The 15,192-nt window shown below is 40.7% G+C and overlaps 2 long non-coding RNA genes and 1 pseudogene across 2 annotated transcripts; 1 reads left to right on the top strand and 2 right to left on the bottom strand.

The window, feature by feature from the left end:
- The first annotated feature begins 1,742 nt into the window (after positions 1-1,742).
- On the top strand, positions 1,743-2,528 carry LOC130136684 (uncharacterized). Its single transcript, XR_008815464.1, has 2 exons — positions 1,743-1,901; positions 2,118-2,528. It is a non-coding gene; the product is annotated as an uncharacterized LOC130136684 (long non-coding RNA).
- Positions 2,529-3,120: 592 nt separating this feature from the next.
- Positions 3,121-8,446, bottom strand: LOC130136620 (bifunctional riboflavin biosynthesis protein RIBA 1, chloroplastic-like; annotated as a pseudogene).
- A 16-nt stretch (positions 8,447-8,462) lies between these two features.
- LOC130136683 (uncharacterized) lies at positions 8,463-9,935 on the bottom strand. Its single transcript, XR_008815463.1, has 3 exons — positions 9,474-9,935; positions 8,729-8,939; positions 8,463-8,636 (listed from the first exon to the last, which is right to left on the bottom strand). It is a non-coding gene; the product is annotated as an uncharacterized LOC130136683 (long non-coding RNA).
- Between the last annotated feature and the right edge of the window lie 5,257 nt (positions 9,936-15,192).

Genomic DNA, 15,192 nt, shown 5'->3' with positions numbered 1-15,192 from the left:
ATCTCCAACATTATTGTTGATACAATTTCGATCAACAACCGCATTGTCCCCCTTCTTAATGAGCTTCCTTCAGCATTCATTTGTTTTTTGGACTTTTCGTCCCATAAATGAATGTCATCTCCAATTAAATGCTCCTATAAAGCCGCAGAACAATCTAAGGTTGGGATGTTACAACTCACTAAACAACTCTCCTCAAGGGATGACTTCTCGTCTCTGGAGAGAAGATGTATGGCGCCGGCGAAGTTTTACACCGGCGACACCTCATTTCTTCAAGATCATACTCTCTCAGACACTTCAAACTGGAAGGCTTGTAAGTTACTTTTCTTGAAAATTCTTTTCGATGTACCAAGGCTTGGAAGGCTGAAGCGTACTGCACACAAGCGTTTTCCTTCGAGTCAGTTCATGTTAAGATACATCCGGCACTGCTTGTTTACGTATTAATGATAACTTCATATGTTAAAAAAAATTAGGGTATTCCAAAGAAATTTGTGAGAAAGTATGGCAAGAATCTTCCCAAAAAGGTGCGTTTGTGGGTTCCAAACAGTGGAATTTGGAGGGTGGAGTTGAAAAAATGGGATGATATGGTTTGGCTATCAAAGGGAGGGAACGAATTTGCTGAGCATTACTCTATTTGTGAGGACCACTTTTTAGTCTTCAAATACATAGGGCACGGGAAAATTGTCAAAAAAGTCATAAACCTATTGTACGGCGGCCAATTTAGTCCTAAACCTTTTAAGTTTGTCAATTCAGTCCTAAACCTTTTTAATTCTTGCCAATTCAGTTCTTCCGGTCAATTTTGGCCGGCCGGTGCCAGCCGTCCGGCCAACGCTGACGTGGCAATTTTATTATTATTTTTTTAATCTTTTTTTCTTTTTTTTTTTTCTGCTTTCTACCCTCTGGCCGGTCCGGCGACCGGCAGCCGACCAAAGGGGAGGGCTGGCGAGGTCGACCTCGCCGGCCCTCCCCTCTGGCCGGCCGCTGGACCGGCCAGAGGGTAGAAAGTAGAAAAAAAAGAAAAAAAGATTAAAAAAATAATAATAAAATTGCCACGTCAGCGTTGGCAGGACGGCCGGCGCCAGCTGGCGGCCATGTCAGCGTCGGCCGGCCAAAATTGGCCGGAAGGACTAAATTGGCAAGAATTAAAAAGGTTTAGGACTGAATTGGCAAGAATTAAAAAGGTTTAGGACTGAATTGACAAATTTAAAAGGTTTAAGACTGAATTGGCCGCCGTACAATAGGTTTAGGACTTTTTTGACAATTTTCCCGTGTGCTCGGATTTTCACGTGCTCATATTAGACAAGAGTGGCGTCAGAGATAGATTATCCACTAATGATTGCCAACAGCAAGCGCCGTCGAATTTGTCCTGCCTAAAGTGGGAGATGCTTTCGATCAAAAAAAAAAAAAGTCGGAGATGCTGATGACCACTGTAATCTCTCGGTTGGACTTCAAAGTCTAGATGGTTTCTCGCTGAAGAGAAAAGAGAAGGATGAATTGCATCTAAAACCATATCATCACAAGCCTTCCAAGGTGATGAAATCTGAACTCGTTGATGATGCTACTATTTCACGTGCAATTGTACTCGGATTGGGTTTCAAATCGGAAGGCTTCCAAATTGATCGAGGAGCAAAGCTTCTGCCACAAGATTCAGAAGGTTTGTGAATCTTAGCCTATAAGTAAAGCATACACTTTGTATCATTTTTTCTTATGCTCTTTTCCTGACTGATTCAGGTAGGATTGAAAATTCCAAACACAAGGTGAGCCCTACCATGCTGGCTTCTTGTAGTTCTACTTCTAAACGTTCGCAGGTAACTACAGCTCTCAAAGCAGCCAACAAGTACCAGCTGTAGTATCCTTCATTCACAGTAGTTATCCGGTCGCATAATCTATTGAAGTGACATGCGGTAAGAAAAGATCTCGAGCTAATAGTTCTCATTTGCAAAATTTGGACAGGAATGAGATCTATTACCTTCTACTAAGGTACCATCATATTCCTATATGATTCGGGTTTGCCTATGAGATTATACACATGTAGTCTGGTTAACATTTCTTGTGTTAGTTATCACACCTTTTATGTTCTTACTCATATATCATTAGTTGATCAAAAATCAATTCCGCAGACTGTCCCAAGCAGGATTTTAAAGGGACACGTCAATGGAGGAATGCAAACCGCATCTCTTAGATAGTTGGATGGATCATGGCCAGTGAAGCTCATGTACTACCCACAACATGGCCAGGGAAAGCTCTCTGCCGGTTGGGCTGCATTTCAGAGAGGAACTTCTCAGAAGGAAGGAGTTGTCCATGCGTTTGAGCTTGCAAGAATTGATAATATTGAACTCGAAGTCTGCATTTTCAAAAGGAACGCCAAGTCTTGGGTGTAAACTTCGGTTTGTCTACAGAAAAATCTTTGCTTCACTATGTTTTGTTTTTTGTTAGTCAGATGAAAGAAAGAAAGACTTTTTGCTGCAAGTAATTGAATGGTGATGTATTTCCTGATGTTTTTTCGGAGAATAGTGAACATTACACCTGGATATTGCATCTTCCAAAATTCTGGGTACGTGTGTACTCAATTTCCAACCTCTTTGCATATTGCGTCTTTATTCGACAAAGTATCAATTGAACTCATGCACAGCATGGGATCGAAAAATAAAAGGTCAAAAAAAATCCTCATCCATTGCCCTAATGGACAGTTGATCTATAACAAAGACTTTAGTAAATTCCTTGAAGTAATTTCTTTTATCATTGAGGTGGTCACAGAAAAGGAAAGAATGAATGTCCTGCACTAACTCTGTTGTGTTGAACCATGCAATGGTCTCTAGATGTCAATACACATAGATTCCAACGAAAGTCGAATTAAGGATAAATCTTGCGAGCCATTAATTACACAAGAGGAAGTTTCAGTAAGAGGGCTAGTCTTTCACCTTTCCTCCTTACAAAATGGATGAACGACATCAATAGAACAAGAATGAATCTTAGTAATTATAACACTGAATCACCATAAAATTTCTAGAACTTGTGGTCAGCGGGTAGTTCTTGACCAGATTAGGTAATGACACCATTCATCAGTGAACTTGCTTGTATCCCCCCAGATAAATCATTAGCAGTCAAACTATCCAGCGGCTCCTATGAGTCAGACATAGCCGGATCACAACAAACAGTACTGCTCAGCTTGCCCTTTTTGCTTATGAGATTGCTGAAGCGGCCGTTGAATTCCACACCAGAGATCTGCCCCATCTTGGACCAGTTTGTCTCCAAGTATCTCTTGTTCTCTTTTGTTGTTGGAGTCACTGGAGGGACTCTCCTAGCAATAGTCAAGACATAACCTTCAAGCCCCACATACTTTGACGGTTGTTCGCCATCAGCTTCATCGTCCTGATTCCCAGGTCACGCAACATCTGCAGTATAAGTCAATATGTGAAGCACTAAAACAAATGCGTCAAATACCATGAAAAGTCTGATAATGGAGTGATTCTTTAAACTAGCTATATCCCATCCATTTGAGATGAGAATTTGAAGCTCTGCTTTGTCATCAGCTTCCTCTAGTAGTCCTACAGACAATGTATAATCTCTGAAACAATTACTGAAATTCAATCACCTTTGATTTCAGATTAATGACATTAGTTTATTAATCCCTCTTCATTCCACAAAGCATAATGACAATGGCCATGAATCAACCCCATTAAGAATGCAGGACCTCTCCCACAGGTATAGTTTCCGACTTGAGGAAGAAATACCTGAGCAACAGTGCCATAGTCTCTAGAGTCAATGGGCAATCCGAGCTCCACGGGGTTGCGCCCTTCGTCCATAGGCACTTAGTTTGTGCTCCAATCCTATGCCTCTTCCTTTGTGCCCTCGGAGGTACACCAGCATGCCCCTACCAGCCGCTTCAATCTGTTGCATTGGCAAGTGCAACCTCATTACCGCAGTTGCATCTAGCAGATCCAAATATGTCTCCTGTGAGGCATTCCAAGTGTACCCTCGCAAGGACATCTTGACCATCTCCATTGTCACCCTGTTCAGACGACAAACTATGAAGTATGAATCACATGATGGGAAATATTGCTGTCTGAAGGGAGGACACAAAATAAGAAAAACTAAGGATGCCATTATTAATCAAAAGTGCGGCATTCCTATATCAATTGTAGACACATACAGGCCCCTTTTCAATCATTTCATAAACTACAATTATTTCATAAATGCATTGAGGGTAGCATGCAGCCCATTAGTTCACTAATATCATGACAATTATTTCTCCTGATGTCAAAAATTCTAGTCCAGACAACATCGTCATGCAAGTGAGATAAATTTGGTACTCCAAATTGTGATTGACACGTGATTAGACATTTTCTCTAAGATAAATTTAGTGAAGTTCTACCTATAAGATTCCATCCATTTCTCAGTGGTGCAATTATTCACCTCTAAAGCTTGACAGCCAGTTCAAGTAAAATTATTCTCAAACAAAATCATGCACCGGAAGTACATAAGATGACGCAAAAATTAAAGTTGAGTTGAAAAATGCACTGCCACAAACAAGATTCTCAAAAATTACAATTAATCCATTTGAAACTATTTGTTTATTAGTTTCTGAATTCTAAGGAACGGTTTGAGCTATCAACTTATAATATATCTCACCTTGACCATTGCAGTGTGCTCAATTTCATCTATTACAGATCTATAGCAATGGCTGTGAATGGTCCCCACATTGTTGGCAATCTTGCAGCAGCAGATGCAACACATTCAACTAATTTATCTCTTTTCCAGCAGTATATATTTATGTATTTAATCAGTAGGAGCTTCTCACTATACAAGTTGCACTATACCAGACAAGTTAAGCGCTTTTTTGTCAATTAGGAAGTTCTATTTTTATAGGCAAAAGGACACTATAAGTGCCATAACTTGTGTACGGAGATCACTTTGATGCCATAACTTTTTTTCGGATCACTTTGGTGCCAAGTCGGAGGAAAAACAATCACTTAAGTGTCACAAGTTTTTTTTGGATCACTTAAGTGCTAAAATTTTTGAAAAACGATCACTTAAGTGCTAAAATTTTTTAAAAACGATCATTTAAGTGCTAAATTTTTTGAAAAACGATCACTTAAGTGCCAATCTCCGGCGAGCCACGTCAGCTTCAGAAATTAATAAAAAAAATGCCACGTCGGATTTCCGGCGAAAAATTGTGTACGGTACCGGAGTTGGCACTTAAGTGATCGTTTTTCAAAAATTTTAGCAATTAAGTAATCGTTTTTCAAAAATTTTAGCACTAAAGTGATCCAAAAAAAACTTATGGCACCAAAGTGAGCGCCGTACATAAGTTATGACACTTGTAGTGTTCTTTTGCCTATTTTTATATACACCTCAAGCTCTACCTCAGTGAACAGTCCACTGACATTCAGACATAGGTTTTGAAACAAGGTAAACACAAGGAAGTGTCCATAGAAATAACTGCCGTCACGGGCTCATAGACATGACTTGACAAGAATCCTGGTCAGTTGTAACCAATCTCTAAAAGTTAAACATCGAGTAAGAGATGAACCACAAATACTAACCTAACAACACCATACACATAAAAAATTGCGAGAAACAACTCTTCAGAACCCAAAACCATTTATCTGCATGAGCGGAATAACAAACCGCAAGATTAAGCATTAAAGAAACTCGAGAAGTGGATAGACCAAAATAGCTTATGCTTCACTCCTTTTTGCTACGTAAAACAACAGCCCATCAGCCTCCTTTAAGAGACTCTTTTTCCCACCGCACCAAGGGTTCCAAGGCTTCAACTCCTAATGTATCCACTCCCAAAAAGGGGAGATGCTACTTAGACAACGTCTTTGGCCAAAAGCGCCAATACTTAAGAAGTGAAAGTTGCAGCTGAAATTTGGATTGGATCAGGAAGTACTTGCCCCGAAAAGTATTTGCATTGGATTGCTGAGAAGAGAATGCTTACCTGATTAGACCAGCAATAGATTCAATTTTTCAAGTTCTCCCGCTGTGCAAACTCGCGAAGCTTAGGTAATCTTGCCATGGAGCCATCATCATCCGCTTCCCCACTGAGAACTGCCACAGGTTCCAATCCAGCCAATACAGCAAGGTAGACAGAAGCCTCTGTATGCCCAGCTCTTTTCAGGACACCACCCTCCCTGTACTTCGATGGAAAATAAGTCCTGGCCTGCTGAAATATTCAGGTTTAGAATCTCTAGATGCAGGAGCCCAAGCTGTCATTGCCCTGTCAAGCACTGATACGCCTGTAGTTATCCCATGCTTTGCATCCTATAACAATATCTAATTAATTATCATCGATTACAAGATACGAGAAGAGCCGATTGAAGAAACTATTTAAGCATCTTACAACATATAACACAGTCATACAAGGAACTCAGCATTGAATTGGAAGCAGGGATACAAAGATATAAGGATAGTTATCATACAAGGAACTCAGTATCCTCTCTATTCTAAGGGTCCCAAAATCAAATGTGTTAAAAGACGACTAATGCAGCATGTGGCATATCAACCGGTTCAGATTCTCATATTATCAGTTTTACACGAAATAAACACAATCATCGACCTTAATATCTCAAAGTCTTGTCTGGCACAAATGGCCAGACCACTGGCAGACGGGAGTGGTTCTTTTTCCCATGTGAAAAACATGTAGCTTTAACTAGTATTATTTCCACCACAGCTGACAAAACGACAAAAGGACCCAAATACAGAAGAAAAGACATGCATATACAAAATCATGCTCCGATTATTTTTACAAACAATCCAAGGCGCACTTGAAAAGTCAAATGACGTCTGCATGAACATTCCATCAGCAGATAAAACCACTTCAACCTAGAAACAAACGGTAGGTACTAAAGCACGAAAGAAAGAGCTGGACTTGGCTTGGGCCAGTAACCAATTCAAGAAAACAATTCTTGCTCGTTTGTTTTAGAAAATCATGAAGTGTGAAGAAGAAAAGGCTGTAAACAAGAAGTTCCATCAACGAGATGACAGGTGCAACTTGCAGAAGAAAACACATGAAAGAGGAAAACCATTTCGCCAAAGCTGTCGAAACATATTCAATATAGATAATTGAGACCCTCTGAAGGTCTCCAAAAACATTTCCTATCACCAAAGGAAGGTATCTGCGATGCCTTAAACACAAAGATTTCATCAGCGAAAGAGAGCGTTTGACAGAGACTAGACTCAAAACCTTTGGAATAGAGGAAACAGGCACGTGGATGTAAATGCACCGATTGACATTAGATGATTTGTCCTATATTTGAGCTCCCTTTCGTTTGTTTCCTTGATCTCTTCTTGTACTCAGGTTTGGACCCCCTTGGTGCCTTGTAGTTAAATTAAATTCACCAGAAAAAATCTAGTTTTTCCCTGATATCCTATTTAGTATGCTGAATGGCAAGAAAAAGAAAACCCGAATACCATATCAATTCACTCCCAAGTATCTCGTTTCCTTGAGTTGCTAATACTCACAAGTTGTCTAAGCACAGTCAGCAATTTAATTAGTATTGATATTCAGAAAAAAAAAACAATTTAAACTGTATTATAAGATAAAGCAATTAAAGCTACAAAGCAATTACATACCTTTTGCAAAGGACCTTCATCAGCCACGTGATCTTCCCATGTAGCAGAACTATCCAGCTGATGCAATACAGCATTGGGAAACCAAAATAAGAAGTTTATGACAACCAAAAAAAAACTGTGAAGATAGAAAAGTAAAAACATATAACTCCATATTTTTCGGCAGGGAAAGATTAGAATCTGCGACATTGTCATTCACCACCAAAAAACAAGTCCAGGGGTGATAGATTCGCAAGTGGATCGATTCAAGGCCACAAACTAGAATCACACGCCAGTTAGAAACCAGCCAACTTCTCTCTCTTCTTCTTTTTGTGTAAAAATTTCGAATCACGTTGTGTAATATGAAATCACGTCTTTTAAGCGTGAGAACTAATCTCTGTTGAGTGATCATGTGGATGTGTTTTCAGGTTGGATTGACCGAACCTTAGTAAGTAATTGCTAACTTTTATGAAGAAAGAAAACTGATTAAAAGCAGGGTCAACCGTGGAACTGTCCTATTGAGACCAGGGACCTGTTCCCTGTAAGCATAACACCGGTTCCAGCCTATTCTCAAGTTAAATCAAACTAGTTGCACACCCTTATCTGAGTTTTCAATGTCCAATGCAAAATTACCGAACAAAAGTACGATAAATAGAAGAATACACTCGGCCAATCCACAGCTACACAATGGAAGGACCAGAAATAACATATTACAAGTTCTAACCATAACTCTAGTATCGCATTCAAAAGAAGTGACAAATTTGGTACCGTCATTTCCTTGAAATCAAATTAATAAGTCATAAAAGATGGAAGTTGGACAGGAAAATGCAATAAGCAGCGCAAAACAAATGCAAATGGAATTTCATCCCGCAAAAACAAGCAGCATAACCTCCATTATTCACTTACCAGCTGAAGTACCATCGAGATGCTCATGTGCAGGTGCTCCCAGTTTGAAAGGTTATCGGCAGTCCAAGTAGCTGCCTACCTTTGGCTACCAACCAATCCAGCTCTAGTTAGGGAAAAAGGATGCTTGTTTTCATTAGCATGCCCTCATACATAGATCAACCCATCAGCATTCCATAAACCTGTAACGGGGACGGTAACACTGAGTTACCAGATTTTTGGCGCTAATATACTTATCTGTCGCTAATCATTTCTCAGTACAAAAAATAGTCACCTCTGCTATTGAGCTGGGTTTTCTGGCGCTAATCATACTTTTGTCAAGACCGACTGGGGTAATACTCCCCCATGAATAGAAGAGATTTCCTTTCGCAGCTCATCAAGTTTACACTCCAAACTAGAGGTGGTGGGGCTGCGCTTAGTAGATTTGATATTGTCATTCATTCTCTTCTGATTGCTTAAAACCTCAAGCTTAATCATCATCTTTCCTGCGTGAAAATAAGCACTGTCAGTGTTAGAACACATCCATTCTCTCACACAAGCTGTTGGACCTACCACATAAGCATATCATTTGCGACCTTAAACATTCTAAAATAGAGCAACATGCAAATGTTCATGTGAAGGATTAACACAAAAGCTGGATGATTATTCAGCTCTAACAAAGGAGCAAAACTTATTAGTGGACAAATCGCTCGCTGTGAACCAGCATGAGAATAGTAGCCATGTCTGCCGTATGAACTCAAAAGATTCACAAACAGAGGAAGAGCAAAGGTGTCAACTGTCCGCCCTTATCTTCGGTCATAAGCCTCATAATAAAGTCCTCAAAATTACTTGATGGGAAAGCATTAGCTATTTCAAACTTTCTAAGAAATGTGAAGCAGCATTAGGTATGAACATGCGCTTCCTTCTCGAGTGTCCAAGTAGGGAGAGGTTTGACAATTGGACATTATTACCTTTGTTAAGATGGACAGCAAGACCCATATATAGATTAGTAAAGAATCAGATCAATGAAAAGGACATACCGAGACAATGTCATCAACTGGTAAGACATTGGAGGCCCAGACTAAAGCCTTGCTGGTAAGTTTAGCGTCGACAGTACCTTCTGAATTTTATTTTCCATCCTTGCCATTCTCGTCATCTACATTCTTTCTCTTATCTAAAACAAGCTTCCTCCGATATTATATCAATCTTATGCTCATCTGCCTTCTCACTTTAAAAGGATCATCGACCCCCACGATGGTCGGATTTATTTTCTGCGTCGGCGCCACAGTTTTAACCTTATTCCATTTATTTGCTCTTTTCATGTAATGCTTCCTTATTCGCTGCTCACCGCAGCCTCCGTCCTTTGCAGCTCCACATCATTTGCCGCCGCGGTCCTCCTCAACCTACCAAACAGCTGTCCGATCTCGTCCAACGTTTCCCCCCTCGTCTCGGGCATTAGGATATAAAATAGGACACAACCGACAATGGCGAACCCCCCGAACAAAAAGGCAGCCCCATTGAGCTTGATCGCCTTGAACATCAACAAGTACGTATATGATAATATTACGCTCACCCCCTGTTTAACGCCAAGGCCGATTGTGTAAACCTGCGCACGCATCCTCAATGGGATGATCTCCGTGCAATACACGTCCGTGATTGGTCCCAGCCCGATCGAGAAGAAGATGACGTAAAGAATCGCCGAGACTTCCACTGCCCACGAGACCTTCAAGGTGAGGAACAGTCCGACAAACATGCACGCCGCCCATGCTGCTCAGCAACAGTGGCCGCCGCCCGACCCAATCAGCGAGGTAGCTGGCAAGGAGAAAGACCAATATCTTGGCTATGTCAAGCACCATATTTGCAAGAAGCTTCCCGACAGACGTGGTGATGCCATCAGTCTCCAAAACCTTTGGGCTAAAGAGCGCCAAGGTGTCCATGCCACATGCCTGTTGGACGACCTGGATTCCAACAGCACATAGTAGCATATGGACCATAGACCAGGTCGGGTGGAGTATATCTCGCCATACTCCGGTGCCCTGGTCGGCGATCGTGTAGACGTCGTCGTCGAACTCTTCAGGTATTCCGGCAGCCTTCTTGATGTCGGCAAACCGGAGCGCGGCCTCCTCCTCCGACCTGGAGGTCTTGGCGAGGATGCGCTTGGCGTCGCGCAAGCGACCTCGCATGACGAGCCACTGGGGAGATTCCGGCAAGGCAAAAATTCCAAAAACAAGCAGCACCGAGGGGACGGCTCCCGTGGCAAGCATCCAACGCCACCCGCGACTGGGGCGGTGTTTGGAGAAGTAATAGCTGGTTAGATTGGCCACCTGGTTGCCAATGCTGATGAACATCTGAAATAAGTTCAAGACAAAAATTTGATGAGAAATAGAAAAAGTGATAAAGGAAGCTACAAAATTAAGAATAAAAGAAAGGAAAATGAATGAGTGAGCACCTGAGGGCAGGAGGCGTAGAAGCCGCGGGAGAAGAGAGGAGAAATCTCTGTCACGTACATGGGGGCAATCATGCTAGCGAAGCCGGCGCCCAAATTGGCAATGACTTGGCCGACCAAGAAAACTGCATAGTTCCGGGCAAAACCCATGACAAGGGGGCCAACGAAATACATAGCCCCCGCCACCACAATCGTATTGCGGCGGCCATACCGATCAGAAATCCATCTCGCCGTCACCAATCCAAACATCGTGGCGACGCTCATGGCCCCCGCCACAATATTAAGATGGAGATCGGATACTTTCAGGTCTATCTTCATGTACGCCACCGACCCGCTTATCGCTGCTTGTACTATCAAAATTTTAAAAAAATAAAATAATAAGAAAAATCTGATTCACCGTACAATGTTTATAACTATATATATATATATCAGAAATTCAAAGAATAAAAATAAAAAAATCCCGTGAAGTTGTTTTGTTTTTTAACTTGCTTTTTTAACTTCAAAACTATTTTTCAAATGATTTTCACATACTTCACAAAATCAAACAAGAGAGAGAGAGGGGGGAGACCAACCATAAGCTAGCGAAAAGGAGGTTATGCAGGCGGCAAGGGTGTAGAGGCAGACATGCTTCTTGCAGACCGACCTTGCCGGAGGGTGGAAGTCCTCGATCGTTCCTTGTCTAGCAAAAAAAGGCATACCAGATTAATCTAGCTAGTAGTATTTAATAGTTGAAGAAAACCATATGGTCTAGCTATATATTTTCCGCTAAAATGCTAGGTAATAAATAATTAAGAGATAACAACCGTCAATACTCGTTTTATGAGAAATAATGAGCATGGATGTGAAAACGGACCTTATGTGCTGATCATCGTCGTTCTCATCCCTATTCGACTCTGTCTGAGACTGGTGGCTACCATCACTCGCTTCAATGTGCACTTCTTCTTCTATTTCGCTGACTCGAGCAGCAGGAGCCAACATATCTTCATCTTCGTCATCCTCTCCTCCTCCAAAGAGCCGTAATAAGAACGGCACAAAACTCTCATCTTCGCCAAATGGCTCTGACAGAGCCAACACATCTGCATCTTCGTTTTCCTCTCCTCCTCCAAAGAGCCGTAATAAGAACGGCACAAAACTCTCATCTTCGCCAAATGGCTCTGATAGACGGCAAAGGAAGACGGCGAAAACTAGTAACACTGTGAAACATATCAACACGACACTGTTCGAGATATTTATCACTTTTTATAAGATATTTTCTTATGTAAGAGATAATTATGAAATTTTATGTTGATTATTTGTATCTTTCATGATTGCACGCATGTTGCACGAATGTTGCACATGTGTTGCATGTATATCTCCCTTTGATTATACATTATCTTGATTGAGATATTATCTTAGAATAGTAATCTAATAAAACTTATAAATAGGCTAATGTATTCTTCGTTAATATAAACATCACAACATACACAAAATTTCACATTTCTCTCTTTCACATCTCTTCATTATTAATAATAGCTACGAATTACTATCTAAGAATTACTAAATGAGAAAAGTAAACATTAGGTATACGGAGGATATGAATTATGGACTATCAATCTCTTTAATGTTTTATGATCATGTACACCACTATTAAGCTTTTTTATGTACACATTGAAAAACAAGTTAGTCTCTCGTTGCGAAAAAGAAATTTTACTTGGCTCTTATTAGCTGTAATCTTTCATGATTGCACGCATGTTGCACGAATGTTGCACATGTGTTGAACGTATATCTCCCTTTGATTATACATTATCTTGATTAAGATATTATCTTAGAATAGTAATCTAATAAAACTTATAAATAGGCTAATGTATTCTTCGTTAATATAAACATCACAATATACACAAAATTTCACATTTCTCTCTTTCACATCTCTTCATTATTAATAATAGCTACGAATTACTATCTAAGAATTACTAAATGAGAAAAGTAAACATTAGGTATACGGAGGATATGAATTATGGACTATCAATCTCTTTAATGTTTTATGATCATGTACACCACTATTAAGCTTTTTTATGTACACATTGAAAAACAAGTTAGTCTCTCGTTGCGAAAAAGAAATTTTACTTGGCTCTTATTAGCTGTAATCTTTCATGATTGCACGCATGTTGCACGAATGTTGCACATGTGTTGCACGTATATCTCCCTTTGATTATACATTATCTTGATTGAGATATTATCTTAGAATAGTAATCTAATAAAACTTATAAATAGGCTAATGTATTCTTCGTTAATATAAACATCACAATATACACAAAATTTCACATTTCTCTCTTTCACATCTCTTCATTATTAATAATAGCTACGAATTACTATCTAAGAATTACTAAATGAGAAAAGTAAACATTAGGTATACGGAGGATATGAATTATGGACTATCAATCTCTTTAATGTTTTATGATCATGTACACCACTATTAAGCTTTTTTATGTACACATTGAAAAACAAGTTAGTCTCTCGTTGCGAAAAAGAAATTTTACTTGGCTCTTATTAGCTGTAATCTTTCATGATTGCACGCATGTTGCACGAATGTTGCACATGTGTTGCACGTATATCTCCCTTTGATTATACATTATCTTGATTAAACCTGCGCACGCATCCTCAATGGGATGATCTCCATGCAATACACGTCTGTGATTGGTCCTAGCCCGATCGAGAAGAAGATGACGTAAAGAATCGCCGAGACTTCCACTGCCCACGAGACCTTCAAGGTGAGGAACAGTCCGACAAACATGCACGCCGCCCATGCTTTGCTCAAGCAACAGTGGCCGCCGCCCGACCCAATCGGCGAGGTAGCCGGGCAAGGAGAAAGACCAATATCTTGGCTATGTCAAGCACCATATTTGCAAGAAGCTTCCCGACGGACGTGGTGATGCCACATCTCCAAAACCTTTGGGCTAAAGAGCGCCAAGGTGTCCATGCCACATGCCCGTTGGACGACCCGGATTCCAACGGCACATAGTAGCATATGGACCATAGACCAGGTCGGGTGGAGTATATCTCGCCATACTCCGGTGTCCTGGTCGGCGATCGTGTAGACGTCGTCGTCGAACTCTTCAGGTATTCCGGCAGCCTTCTTGATGTCGGCAAACCGGAGCGCTGCCTCCTCCTCCGACCTGGAGGTCTTGGCGAGGATGCGCTTGGCATCGCGCAAGCGACCTCGCATGACGAGCCACTGGGGAGATTTCGGCAAGGCAAAAATTCCAAAAACAAGCAGCACCGAGGGGACGGCTCCCGTGGCAAGCATCCAACGCCACCCGTGGCTGGGGCGGTGTTTGGAGAAGTAATAGCTGGTCAGATTGACCACCTGGTTGCCAATGCTGATGAACATCCGAAATAAGTTCAAGACAAAAATTTGATGAGAAATAGAAAAAGTGATAAAGGAAGCTACAAAATTAAGAATAAAAGAAAGGAAAATGAATGAGTGAGCACCTGAGGGTAGGAGGCGTAGAAGCCGCGGGAGAAGAGAGGAGAAATCTCTGTCACGTACATGGGGGCAATCATGCTAGCGAAGCCGGCGCCCAAATTGGCAATGACTTGGCCGACCAAGAAAACTGCATAGTTCCGGGCAAAACCCATGACAAGGGGGCCAACGAAATACATAGCCCCCGCCACCACAATCGTATTACGGCGGCCATACCGATCAGAAATCCATCTCGCCGTCACCAATCCAAACATCGTGGCGACGCTCATGGCCCCCGCCACAATATTAAGATGGAGATCGGATACTTTCAGGTCTATCTTCATGTACGCCACCGACTCGCTTATCGCTGCTTGTACTATCAAAATTTTAAAAAAATAAAATAATAAGAAAAATCTGATTCACCATACAATGTTTATAACTATATATATATATATATATATATATATATATATATATATATCAGAAATTCAAAGAATAAAAATAAAAAAATCCCGTGAAGTTGTTTTGTTTTTTAACTTGCTTTTTTAACTTCAAAACTATTTTTCAAATGATTTTCACATACTTCACAATATCAAACAAGAGAGAGAGAAGGGAGAGACCAACCATAAGCTAGCGAAAAGGAGGTTATGCAGGCGGCAAGGGTGTAGAGGCAGACATGCTTCTTGAACCTCATTGCAAAGCATAATTTTCGACGCTGTGAACCTCATTGCAAAGCATAATTTTCATCCTCAAGCATTAAATTCATTTTGCAAGCATGGCGATAAAATAATCCACTTTCGTGAACTCGAAATCCTTTCTTGAAAATAGTTATTTAAAAATCGTTTAGCTATACAATAAATTTTCATGGCAAAAC

This window comes from Syzygium oleosum, unplaced genomic scaffold, assembly GCF_021117445.2.
Source record: "Syzygium oleosum isolate NSW1041296 unplaced genomic scaffold, Sole_v2.1 Sole_v2.47, whole genome shotgun sequence".
Lineage (NCBI taxonomy): Eukaryota > Viridiplantae > Streptophyta > Magnoliopsida > Myrtales > Myrtaceae > Syzygium > Syzygium oleosum.
The sequence above is the reverse complement of the archived record's forward strand: the minus strand, read 5'-3'. Positions and strand labels throughout refer to the sequence as shown.